We start from the raw sequence: 12469 nt of genomic DNA on the forward strand, positions 1-12469 counted from the left end.
TCTGCATAGGGCTTCCTGTAGGGAGCCTGCCTCTCCCTCTATGTCTCTGCCTTTCTCTTTGTGTCTATAAATAAATAAATAAATAAATAAATAAATAAATAAATAAATAAATAAATAAATAAATAAATAAATAAATAAATAAATAAATAAATAAATAAATAAATAAATAAATAAATAAATAAATAAATAAATAAATAAATAAATAACTTTTTAAAAAAAAACTTTAAAAAGTACAAGTAAAACTGGGGAAATCTGAGTAATAAGATAGGTGGATCGTATCAATGTCGATATTCTAATTGTAATAACATTAAGGTTTTGCGGGATCCCTGGGTGGCGCAGCGGTTTGGCGCCTGCCTTTGGCCCAGGGCGCGATCCTGGAGACCCAGGATTGAATCCCACGTCGGGCTCCCGGTGCATGGAGCCTGCTTCTCCCTCGGCCTGTGTCTCTGCCTCTCTCTCTCTCTCTGTGACTATCATAAATAAAAAAAAAACAAAAACATTAAGGTTTTGCAAAGTGTGATCATTGGGTAAACTGAGTGAAGTATATTATTTCTTATGACTAAAGTAAATCTACAATTATCTCAATAAAAATTTCAGTTACACAGCATCTGGCTGGCTCAGTTGCTAGAGAATGCGACTCTTGATCTCAGGGTTATGAGTTTGAGCCCCACACTGGATGCAACGATTACTTAACACATTTCTTAAATCTTTTAAAAAATTTCAATTACAAAAAACAATCAAGTAAATGCCAAGTAGGAATGTAGAGAAGTACAACCACCTGGGAATATGCAAGAGCAAATGTGCTGGTGCTATCTCCTTGTGGGTTTAGAGTAGACATGGAGCTGTTAGCAACATGTTTCTCTAAGTAAGAAGGAAGGAAGGAAGGAAGGAAGGAAGGAAGGAAGGAAGGAAGGAAGGAAGGAAGGAAGGAAGGAAGGAAGGAAGGAAAGAAAGGAAGGAAGGAAGGAAGGAAGGAAGGAAGGAAGGAAGGAAGGAAGGAAGAAAGAAAGAAAGAAAGAAAGAAAGAAAAATGAAGTATAACTGACAGATCAGATTTCTTCTAATTCTGTAATTTAAGAATCCTAGAGCTGTGGGATCTTTGACATCATCTAGTCCAACCTTCTCATTTTCAGGAAGCCGTGGGCAGAAAAGTGGTACATGACCAAAGGAGCATCAAATTAGTGGTAGACCTATCACTACAATTCTTGTCTGCCGAATATGTCCAATGCTCTTTGCACCTTTACTGGCTACCTGTCACTTTCTATGTCCGTGAGGTCTAGTCAAGGTTGGTGCCAAATTTTAAAGTCATCCATTCATTCATTTTGAATCCCTCACTGTGGTCCCATGGGCACAGGGTCCTGACATCCTGTTTCCAGCACCAGATGACAGACAAGTGCATCCCACTCCTGAGGAGGAGGGGCTGGTTTCCCTCTGGCATTCCCAGCCTGGATGGAGCAGGTGGCAGGCAGGGCCCTTTGAGTGAGCCCCTAGTGGTGGGCCCTGAACTACTTCAGCAGCTGGAGACCTGCTGCTCCTGGAAGTCAAGGGTGCAGCGACCTGGGAGGGAAGCCAGATGGGTATGCAGAAAAGAAAGCACTAATTTCTTGGCAGGTCCCAGCCTTACCTAACATCAGGCACAGGTCTCTATACCAGAAGTGACTCTGGCCTCCCTTGGGGCACAGATAGCCACTGTTATTCTTTCCTTCTGTCAAATCAAATCAGAATCAGCATATGTTCACTGATATCTGCCAAGCCCTGAATAAATAGCTATGAGAAAATACAAAAAAGGAATATCTGATGCCCGCCCTTTAGAAACCTAAAATACAGCCAGGGACCCAAGATGGAAATGTAGAAAATGACCTGACAGGGATGCCTGGGTAGCTCAGTGGTTGAGCTTCTGCCTTTGGTTCAGGTCATGATCCTGAGATCCTGGGATCAAGTCCCATATCAGGTTCTCTGTGAGAAGCCTGCTTCTCCCTCTGCCTGTGTCTCTGCCTCTGTGTGTGTGTGTGTGTGTGTGTGTGTGTGTCTTTCATGAATAAATAAATAAAATCTTTTAAAAAATTTAGAAAGTGACCTGACAAAAGAATTAAAATGCTAGCTTTGTTGGCTTGGGTTCTCCTCAAAAGCAGTGTTAGAGAAGGATTGAAGGGCAAGTACTTTCTTTTGGGAAGTGATCTCATGGAACAGGGGTGGGAAAATGAATCAGGACCAGAAAGAATGAAACAAGGAGGGAGAGAAAACCCATTCAAAGGTGTTTGATCTAGGCAGTCTCCTCTGTGAACAAGTAGAGCTCAGTCCTACTGGGACCCTCTGAGGAATTGCATAGAATCAAGATAGGGTGCACCTGAGGGGTGCAGTCAGTTAAGCATCTGACTCTTGGTTTCAGCTCAGGTTGTGATCTCAGGTTTGTGAGATCAAGTCCTGCATCAGCCTCTGCATTCAGCACAGAGTCTGCTTGGGGTTCTCTCTCCCTCTTCCTCTGCCCCTCCCCTTTGTGCTCTTTCTAAAATAAATCTTTACATCTTTTAAAATTGAATCTTTATTTTAAAAAATCAAGATGGAAGGAGGGAGCATTTAACCACCAGCTCCTAGCTCCCATCAATAAAGTGGGTACTGAGCAAACAAGTGAACTGAAAGGGTATCACAGGGGACATACATATATAAAATACCAGATTCACCAGCAAAAAAAGCAGCCTATTGGCAGATGTTTTTGCTTGCTTTATTCATTGCTTGCATTCCAACACCAACAACAGGGCTTGATTCATAGTAGATGCTCAAACAATAGATACAGAATGTAGAGGAAATTATTAAAAGTATATAAATAAGGGATCAGTTAAGTGTCTGCCTTCAGCTCCGATCATGATCCCAGAGTCCTGGAATGGAGTCTCACATCAGTTTCCTTGCTCAGTGGGGAGCCTGCTTCTCCCTCTGCCTGCCACTTCCTCTGCTTGTGCTCTCTCTCTCTGACAAACAAATGAATAAAATCTTGAAAAAAATAAACGAAAGTATGTAAATAAGTAATTTATCAACAATGTGTGTGTGTGTGTGTGTGTGTGTGTGTGCGCGCGCGCGCACTGGGTATTGGATAGGCTGGAGTGATAGTGAACAGTGATAGTGAAAAAGGTACAGTCTTGGCCCTCTGAACCTTTCAGTCCAGGAGAAGAGTCAGATAATATGCTACACGTGCATATCCAATTAGTTTGTGACACATTCTGGGAAGAAAAGCGTGCAAACACTAGAAATAGATTAAGAGGAGGATTTATGATAGACTAGTTGGTAAGGGAGGATCTAAGAAGGTGACCCAGAGGTGGAACCAGAACCAATCATGCATAGGGCAGGGGGCAGCATCAGAAAAGGACCTAGAAGCAAGAAAGACACTCAGTAGCTGGATCCCTGGGGGTTTTTCAGGGAAGATCTAGGCTATGGCCCCATGTCAGTTTGAGGAGAATCGGAGACCACTTCAGGGTCAGTTGGAGGGCTCACTCACAACCTCCCCCTCCACCACAACCACCACTACTGCCACCAGTAATACTTTAGGAATATGATAAAACTCCAGTGTAACATAAGTGGGCCCCCAAATTGACTGGCGGAGTGTAGCATGGGGTTACAAAACTGAAGGTTAATTAAAATCAATATTTCTAGTAACTATTGCACAGTTACTATGTGAAGAAGGAAAAATTTTTATAAATAAAACATCAGCTTAACTGAACGTAGAGCACCCCCAAATGATCATGGGCTACTCACCTATAAACACCTCCCACACACACATCCTCTAAGAAAAGAGCTGGAACCTGCCACCATTGCAGAACAAGAACAGAAGTCTAATCACATTATATCCACACTTGTGTTGTTACCGATGTCTTATTCCAAGGTCTCAGTTTGTTGTTTTGTTTTAATTAATTTATTTATTTCATAGAGAGAGAGAGAGGCAGGGGGAGAGGAAGAAGAGAAGCCCAAATAAACTCCATGCTCATGCTCTCTCTCTTTCTCTCTCAAATAAGTAAAATATTTTTAAAAATAATAAAATATTGACCAGTTGCTCACAGGTTCCTTAGAAGTAAGAAAAAAAATAGATTACTACCAATACCTTCTTTAATACCTGGTATTAATCCCAAGGCTTTATATGCATGGATAACTTCCAGCTTTATACTTCCAGCCCTGACTCTCCCTCCTGAACTCCAGACTCATGTAAACAAACTGCCTAATTAACACTGTTGTCTGGATGTCTCATAGGCATCTCAATGATGATGCACTTATGATGCACTAACCTGAACTGCTGTCTCGCCCCAAGTAGTTTGACTCTTCTAGTCTTTTCGATTTCAGTTGCCTGGGCCAAAAACCTTATAATCATTTTAACTTCTCTCTTTGTTCCCAACCTATCAAGGACTCTGTTGATTCTACCTTTAAAATAAAATCCAGAATCTACTTCTCACTGCCTTCATTGCTTCCAACCTACTCCAAAACCACCATCATGTCCCCAGGATCCCTGCAAGAATGTCCTTAACCCTTGCTTGCTTGCCTCTTCCTCTATCTTCCCTAGAGTCCATCATCAACACAGGAGCCAATGTCCCTGTAAAATGTGACTCATTTCATGGTCCTTCTCCCTTAAAGCCCTCTAATGGCTCTCCATTTCCCCCAGAAAATAAGCAGAAATCCTTCCAATTGCCTATTAGACCTACATGGTCTGCTCCCTGCTCCCTCACCTCATTTTCCTCTTCTCTCCAACTCACTCACTTCACTGGACAAGCATAACAATCTCCTTGCTATTCCTTGAACATCCACAGATACTCTTACCTCAGCACTGTGCGCTGTTCCCTTCACTCGGAATTCCTTTCTTCCACATGGCCCTTCCCCTCACCTTCCCAGCAAGGCCCTTAGGCACCCCAATTCCCTTTGCCCTCCTCTATTTTCTCTTATTTAGCCCATTATAAAATGTACTCATTACTGTTTATTTTCTGCCTTCTCTCTCTTGATTTACAAGGTAGTTTTATTCCTAGGCGCAATCTTGACACAATGCCTAGAACATAGTAGTTGCTCAATAATTATTTGTCAAAAGGTCAATCCTTCCGAATCTTAACAAAAAGCCATCTGACCCAGTATAATACACTTACTGATTGACATTTTATTGTCTTGTCAGAGGTGGAGAATGTAGTAACTTTTGTTTTTCTTATATCAGTATTAAAAGATCTTGTGAATAAGTCCTGACGATATATCCTTCTCTTCCACAATCCATTATGAAGAGACCATCTTTTTTTAAAATATTTTATTTATTTATTCATGAGAGACAGAGAGAGAGAGGCAGAGACACAGGCAGAGGGAGAAGCAGGCTCCATGCAGGGAGCCTGATGTGGGACTCGATCATGAAGGGACCATCTATAAAAACCCTGCTAGGGCACCTGGCTAGTTCAGTCGGTTAAGCATCTGCCTTCAGTTCAGGTCATGATCCTGGAGTCCCAGGATAGAGTCCCACATCAGGCTCCCTGCTGGGCGGGAAGTCTGCTTCTCCTCCTCCTCCCTCCCCACCCCTACTCATGTGCAATTATGCTCAGGCTCTCTCGCTCTCTTGCTCTCTCTCTCAAATAAAGAAATAAAATCTTAAAAACAAAAACCCTGTGAGATCCTATTTGTTCTCAAGAACTACAGTATTATTCTCAATAAGGAGTGTTCATATTGGCTAATATGAAAATTATCATAAAATAAAGTTGTCATAAAACTTATCTCTAAGTCCTAGGATTCTACATTTCATTGGATGACTCTGTTGACACCAGCTAAACCTCAGGCTTGCATGGTTGCTTATCTAATTCCCTTTCCAAACTAAAGAGTCTCACTCTCAGTTTATCCTGATAGGAAACTACCTCTGCTATTTTAATTCTTTACTTACTTCCATCTGAGTCTTTTCAAATTCATATGCCTTGAAGACTTTCTGGTACATGATATTTTACATGTGGCCAATGTTTTCCTAGTGGTACATATTCATGTTTTGTTTTATTTTCCCCTGAGCATGGATTCTTCATCCCAGGTTCATGGAGGCACAAGGGGGGATATCAGGGAGCGTATTAGTTAGAGTGAGCTAAACTGATGTTATAAGTAAATGTAAAATGTAATGGTTCAACATAGGGGTTTGTCTTTTGCTCAAGTAACAATCTAGAGTAATTCCAGATGGGTAGAGGAGCTCTTTTCCACATATTTCACTAATGGACTGATTGTGGACTGAATGGGCAATGCCATTCAGATGCCATTCTGGCTCTGCCATCTTGGGTCACCCTGGGCATGACCAACTCAGTGAGGAGCTGAGGGATAGAGCATGGAGGAGCCTGTAGGGGAGGTTCCATGAGCCGGGCCTGGCAGGAACACACAAACCACTTCCACTCAAGTTTCACTGGATAGAGGTCTTAGTTACATGGCCATAGTCACTAGAGGGAAGCTGGGAAATGTCTATCTAAGCAACCAGGAAGAAGGGGAGAACAGATTTTGGTGCTCGGCTAGCATTTTCTGCCACAGGGGATCTGAGAAACAGGCACACACACAAAAGATATATTTTTATTCAATTTATTTTGTAAAGGATAAAGAAAAATTGCTTTATCATTCAAATTATAAGCTTATTGTTTTACTTTACTTTATGCTTCAAGAAAAAGCATGAGGTTATCTGATTGGCCCGGCAAGGTCATCTGACTATAGGGAATTAGGGGTGGTGTCTGTTGCCAAGAAAAGATGCCAGTACTTATGGTCAGGCAAGGTACAAGGACCATCACACCATCGCAGCATGTTAGGACATATGAATTAACTTGAGGAAAACCTGTTGTGAGGGACACAGCTGGGACTCTACCTTTATCTCCCGTGGCCTTACAGCCAGTGCCAGCTGCCAGCACCTGCATCTCCTTCACCTCTTCAGGCAACTGAAGGCTGCCCTGCTCAGTACAGTGGCCGGGAAGTTCTGGGGAGTATTGAAGACCTGGTCCCAGAAGTTTCTGCTGCCTTTCCCCTTAGGACAATGTAAATTTTATGCTGGCTGCCCAACTTCCTCCATGTGATTAAGTTCCAGTTCTTTTTGCTTGATAAAAACACCCTTCCTTGGCTATCTTTTCTTTCCCTATCTCACTTATCTGCTCTCCTCCCCATGTCTTGTGGGATCACCAAACAGAGCTTGAAATATCTGGGGCTTCCTTTAGGTGGAGACCAAAACTAAAACCCTTACCCTGCCATGACTGTTATGCATATTGGTCAGTGTTTGTGCTTAGCATATATTCTGTTGGAAACTGTCAAAGCAAAGCAAAGAGCCTCGTTGGAAACTTCTCTAGACACTCTGATTATGTCACACTGGGAATAAGGAGAAGCAGGGTCAGCGGGTTCTGCACTGCCAGGGCTGTGAAAAGAAAACAATAGTAACAATCTCACAGTGCTCAGCATCAGCAAGTAGAACATTTTCCCCCTGCTGTTACTAAATTTATCACGGTTAGCAACATAAAGTCGTTGACCCAGTAAGAACAGGCTCCCGTTCCTCTGACTGGAGCTTCATAATAAAGAAGCTGGTAAGAAATAACCTCCAGGTAGGGTATAAGACCTTGGCACAGATGAAGCCGAGTTAGCTAAGGGAATATGGCAGGGCAGAAACAGTTTACTCTATTCCTCCCAAGCCCACCCAACATGGAACAATTATACTGATGGCATACAGCAGCTCTTAAAAAAATGGTACTCAGTTTGTTAGTTGAGGTGACAAAGAAGGACTTTCAGGAACAGGAATGAAGCTCTCATGGCTTTCGTTTAACTTGAATCATCCAGAGGGACAGGACACAAAGCCTCCCCATACCACATGGGATGACGTTCTTGCGGACAAGAGCAAAAAGGCAAGGGCAGAAGGCAGGAGCAGCCATAGCTCATCATCTTGGATGTGCTGCAGAGAGGGTAGGTCTTCTTCCTGAAAAGGACACAAACTGGAGTCGGCTTCCATTCGGAAGCCTCCTGTGAAGAATGCTTCAGGGTTGCACATCCCAGTGCCAGATGGAAGAAATGGCACACTTTTTTTTTTAAAGATTTTATTTATTCATGAGAGACACAGAGAGAAGCAGAGACATAGGCAGAGGGAAAAGCAGGCTCCCTCTGGGGAGCCTGACGCAGGACTCAATCCCATGACCATGGGATTATGACCTGTGCCAAAGGCAGATGCTCAACCCACTGGGCCACCCAGGCTTCTCCAAATGGCACACAGCTTGAGGAAACCTGATCAAGTCCTTGTTTCCTCTATTCCCCTCCATTTCAAAAGTTTGCTAAGAAGAACACATTTTATTGAGTCTTTTCCTCCCTGTCTCAATTGGTTTGAAAGGTTTTACAGTCTGTTTCTATTTCTTTCAGATTTACCTTTAAAATTTTAAGAGATAGATATTTATTTATTATAAAAAAAAGACATCAATCCTACTTGAGGATGTACTCTAGGAAAACAAACATCAATGCAAATGAAGAAGCTAAAAGATAACATGCAAAACAATAATGATAAAGTGTAATGTGTGTTTGGGGCACCTGAGTACTGCAGTGGGTTAAGTGACGAACTCTTGATTTCAGCTCAGGTCATGATCTCAAGATTGTAGGATTGAGCTGAGCGTAGGGCTCTGTGCTCAGCAGGGAGTCTGCTGGAGATTCTCTCTCCTTCTCCCTCTCCCTCTGCAACCCTATACCCTGCATCCCTGCTCTCTCTGTCTAAAATAAATAAAACTTAAAAAAAGAAAAGAGAACAAAAGGAAAAGAAATGCTCTAAAAACAAAACCAAAAGTGATGGGTTATGTCAATGGGACACAGGGGTCAACTAAAAGAATTCCCAATGGCTAAAGCAAAACAATTTGAGCGAAAAATGAAGTGGTATTGAGTGATTTGGATTATAACCCAAAGTACAAATTAAATATCCATGAATACACACTAACATAAATAAATGATTGAATAAATAAATACATGAAGAGGAAGAGAAAAATCTCCCATGCAGAAGAATTCCAAATAAAGTATATAGATCTCCATTCTCAAGGGGGTGACACAGAACTTCCCACTCTAGAAGTTTGGGTTAAATATAGAAACTTCCTTCCAGAAAGTTCAGTATAGAAAGGGGGAAAAAGAGTCACTTTACAGTGTAGAAACCTGGTAAGCACCACCTCTGCCAGGTGATCAAGGCTTTTGTCAACAGTGACGTCGTGTTGACATCAGGTACCCCTGATATGACGTGATGAGAAGGACACTTCACCTCTGTGGTCCTCCTGCCCCAACCCATAATCCCAGTCTAATAATGAGAAATACATCAGACAAATCTCAATTGAGTGACATTCTAAAAATACCCAACCCATATCTGAATAAAACATGCACGTTAGTTCTGTATCAATATTTGTGACAAGAGGGCCATACTAAGATAAGATGTTAACAGAGAAAAATGGGTATGGGGCATGAGAAGTCTTTGTGCTATCTTGGTAATTTTTCTAACAATCTAAAACAATTCTAAAGTAAGTTTATTTAAAAAATAATGGTAAACATTGAAACTGGCATAAAGTCGAAATAACTTTTAAAAAATATTTTATTTATTTGAGAGAGCTATATTGAGTACACACTCAATAGAGCGCAAGAGAGAGAACCCAATGTGGGGCTCCATCCCAGGACCCTGGGACCACGATCTGAACCTGAGGCAGGTGCTTAACTGACTGAGCTACCCAAGTGCCCCCTTAAGTTGAAATAACTTTTAATAATATGATGAGAATGTTTAATTCACTGGTCATGAACAAAGTATTTAAATATAAATAAAACTAGTAACTTGAAGTGAAAGTGCAATTTCCACAAAATCCCTGCAGAGGAAAGAAGTTGGAGAAGGAAATTAAGTCTGGGGGTTGAGGGTAAGGGAATGGGCAAATGTGTGAAGGGGAGGGGGAGGTGTAGGCTTCCAGTTACTGAATGAAAAAGTCATGGGGATGAACGGTATAGCCCAGGGAATAAAGGCAGTGATACTGTGTGTGTATCAGACACTTATACACACACAATAGTGTGTGGTGACAGACACTTGTGGTGAGCACAGCATAACATATAGAGAAGGTGAATCATCCTGTCATATATGCCTGCAACTAATGAATATCGAATATCAACTATACTACAATAAAAATTTTTTTTAAATTTTACAAAAGAAGGTAAGTCTGAAGATATTGTCTTGGGTAATGTGTGATTTTGATGGAGAGATAGACATATTTGTAGATGTTAGGGCTTATTGCTAAAGGAATTAAAACAGTTGGAGCATAGGCAATATGCTCAATAGAGGGGAACAATGATAAAGCATAATAAAGTCAAACATAGAGCATGACAAGAATAAGGCCAATGTGTAATTGGTGATCATAGGAAGCTTCAAAAAGTTAAATCCTGCTTCAGAAAGAGAAGACTCTCAGACTGGGTAAAAGAAAAGTCTAGTTTACTGGGGTTTACAAAAGACACCCAAAATAATATGATTTTTTAAAAGATTTTATTTATTATTTGAAAGAGTGAGTGTGAAATGGCACAAGCAGAGGGAATGAAAGAGGGAGCTGTAGAAGTAGGCTCTCCACTGAGCAGGGCAACCAACATGAGACTCGAACCCAGGACCCCAGGATCATGACCTAAGCTGAAGGCAGACATTCAACCAACTGAGCCACCCAGGCGCCCAGAACATGATTTTTAAAACACTGAAAGTCATAGGAAGGACAAAAATATAAAAATAGAAGGCACAATAAATTAGGAAAAGAAAGTGTAGACAGAAAGCATAGGTGACACAACTAATAGAGCAGCAGTGTCCTCAATTGTTTGCACGTGCCTTTCTTGGTTCACTCACACCCAGCCTGAGTCCACATCAAACCTGACTACAGGAAGTTCTGACCTTTTCCCTGGTAAATCCGAGTGTTTACATTTTCCAAAAATCTATCCTTGTTGTTCTTGTCATCTCTTGTGCTCAGCCTGCAAATGGTTCACTCAGGCCTCTGGCCTCTGCAGAACTCTCTGGGCAAGGCCACCTGGAGGCCCCCACGTCTGCCTGAGTGCAGCTAATGCAGGGCTGTCATGTTTAATTAGAGTTCACTAAAACCCAAGGATGGTCATTACATGTTAGCCAAGTTCACCAGAAGGAAAAACTGTTGTTGTGATATGTCATTTATCCCCCAAATTAATCAGTCGATTGTATATAACACCAATCAAATGCCAAAGAAATTTTATTTTAAGGAAATGACAGTGTCCTGCAGTTCATATGTAAGGATAAATACATAAGAATACATAAGATGTTTCGGGACGCCTGGGTGGCTCAGTCTGTTAAGCATCTGCCTTCAGCTCAGGTCATGATCTCACTATCCTGAGGTCCAGCCCTGTGTTTGGCTCCCTGCTCAGTGAGGAGTCTGCTTCTCCCTCTCCCTGCTGGTCATGCTCTCTCTCTCTCTTTTTCAAATAGATACATCATATCTTTAAAATAAATAAATAAATAAATAAACAAACAAATAAATAAATTAAATAAATTAAATAAAAAATAAAAAAAATAAAATATAAAAAGAATATGTGAGACAATCGAAAAAACCATCAAGGGGTACAAATTCTGACCAGAAAGCAAAATATGAAGTGACAGTCATTAAAGGGGTTTTTCTGTCCTAGAAATAGGTAAGTACAGGAATTGCACAGAACTGAGGGTTGAAAAACAGAATAATGCACCTGTGAGAATTGAGTTTTTTAGCTGGCAGGACACTGTTTTCCCCTCATTTTAGTAGTAAAAATTCTCTGGGGTCTTGAATAATTAAACAAAAACTGTGCTACTGGAAGAAAACTATAAACTGTTTTATTAGTCACATTGTGTCCACTGTGACAGGGGTTTCAGGTAAAACCTGGAACAATTCAGAGAAAACACTTCTTAAAAAGATTCTCTAAGTATGCCATTTTCTCTAATTTCTTCTTAGTTTCTCTTCCTCTTTTCATATATTTTTATGCTTTTAAAAGGTCTTATTTTTTAAATTATTTTTTAAAGATTTTGTTTATTCATGAGTCACATAGAGAGAGAGGCAGAGACATAGGCGGAGGGAGAAGGGAGCTCCCTGCGGGGAGCCTGATGTGGAACTCCATCCCAGGACTCCGGAATCACGACCTGAGCCAAAGGCAGATGCTCAGTCACTGAGCCACCCAGGTGTCCGAGAAAGTTTTTATTTTTAAGTAATTTCTACATCCAAAGTGGAACTCGAACTCATGACCCAGGGGTCAGGAGTCACATGCTCCACTGACTAAGCCAGCCAGGTCCCCCTCTTCTTCCTCTTTTTAAAGAGATGATCTGGATAATGTGTATCTAGAGGCTGTGCCTCATCCTTTGATATTCCAAGATTAACAGCCATGACCAACATAGTCAGCAGGTTTTTTAAAAGAAACTATAAAAAATTTCAAACATGAAAATAAAATCATATAATGGGCTCCGTTTATTCATCCCCAACTTCAACAATGACCAGAGCAGAGC

This window comes from Canis lupus, chromosome 22, assembly GCF_048164855.1.
Source record: "Canis lupus baileyi chromosome 22, mCanLup2.hap1, whole genome shotgun sequence".
NCBI lineage: Eukaryota > Metazoa > Chordata > Mammalia > Carnivora > Canidae > Canis > Canis lupus.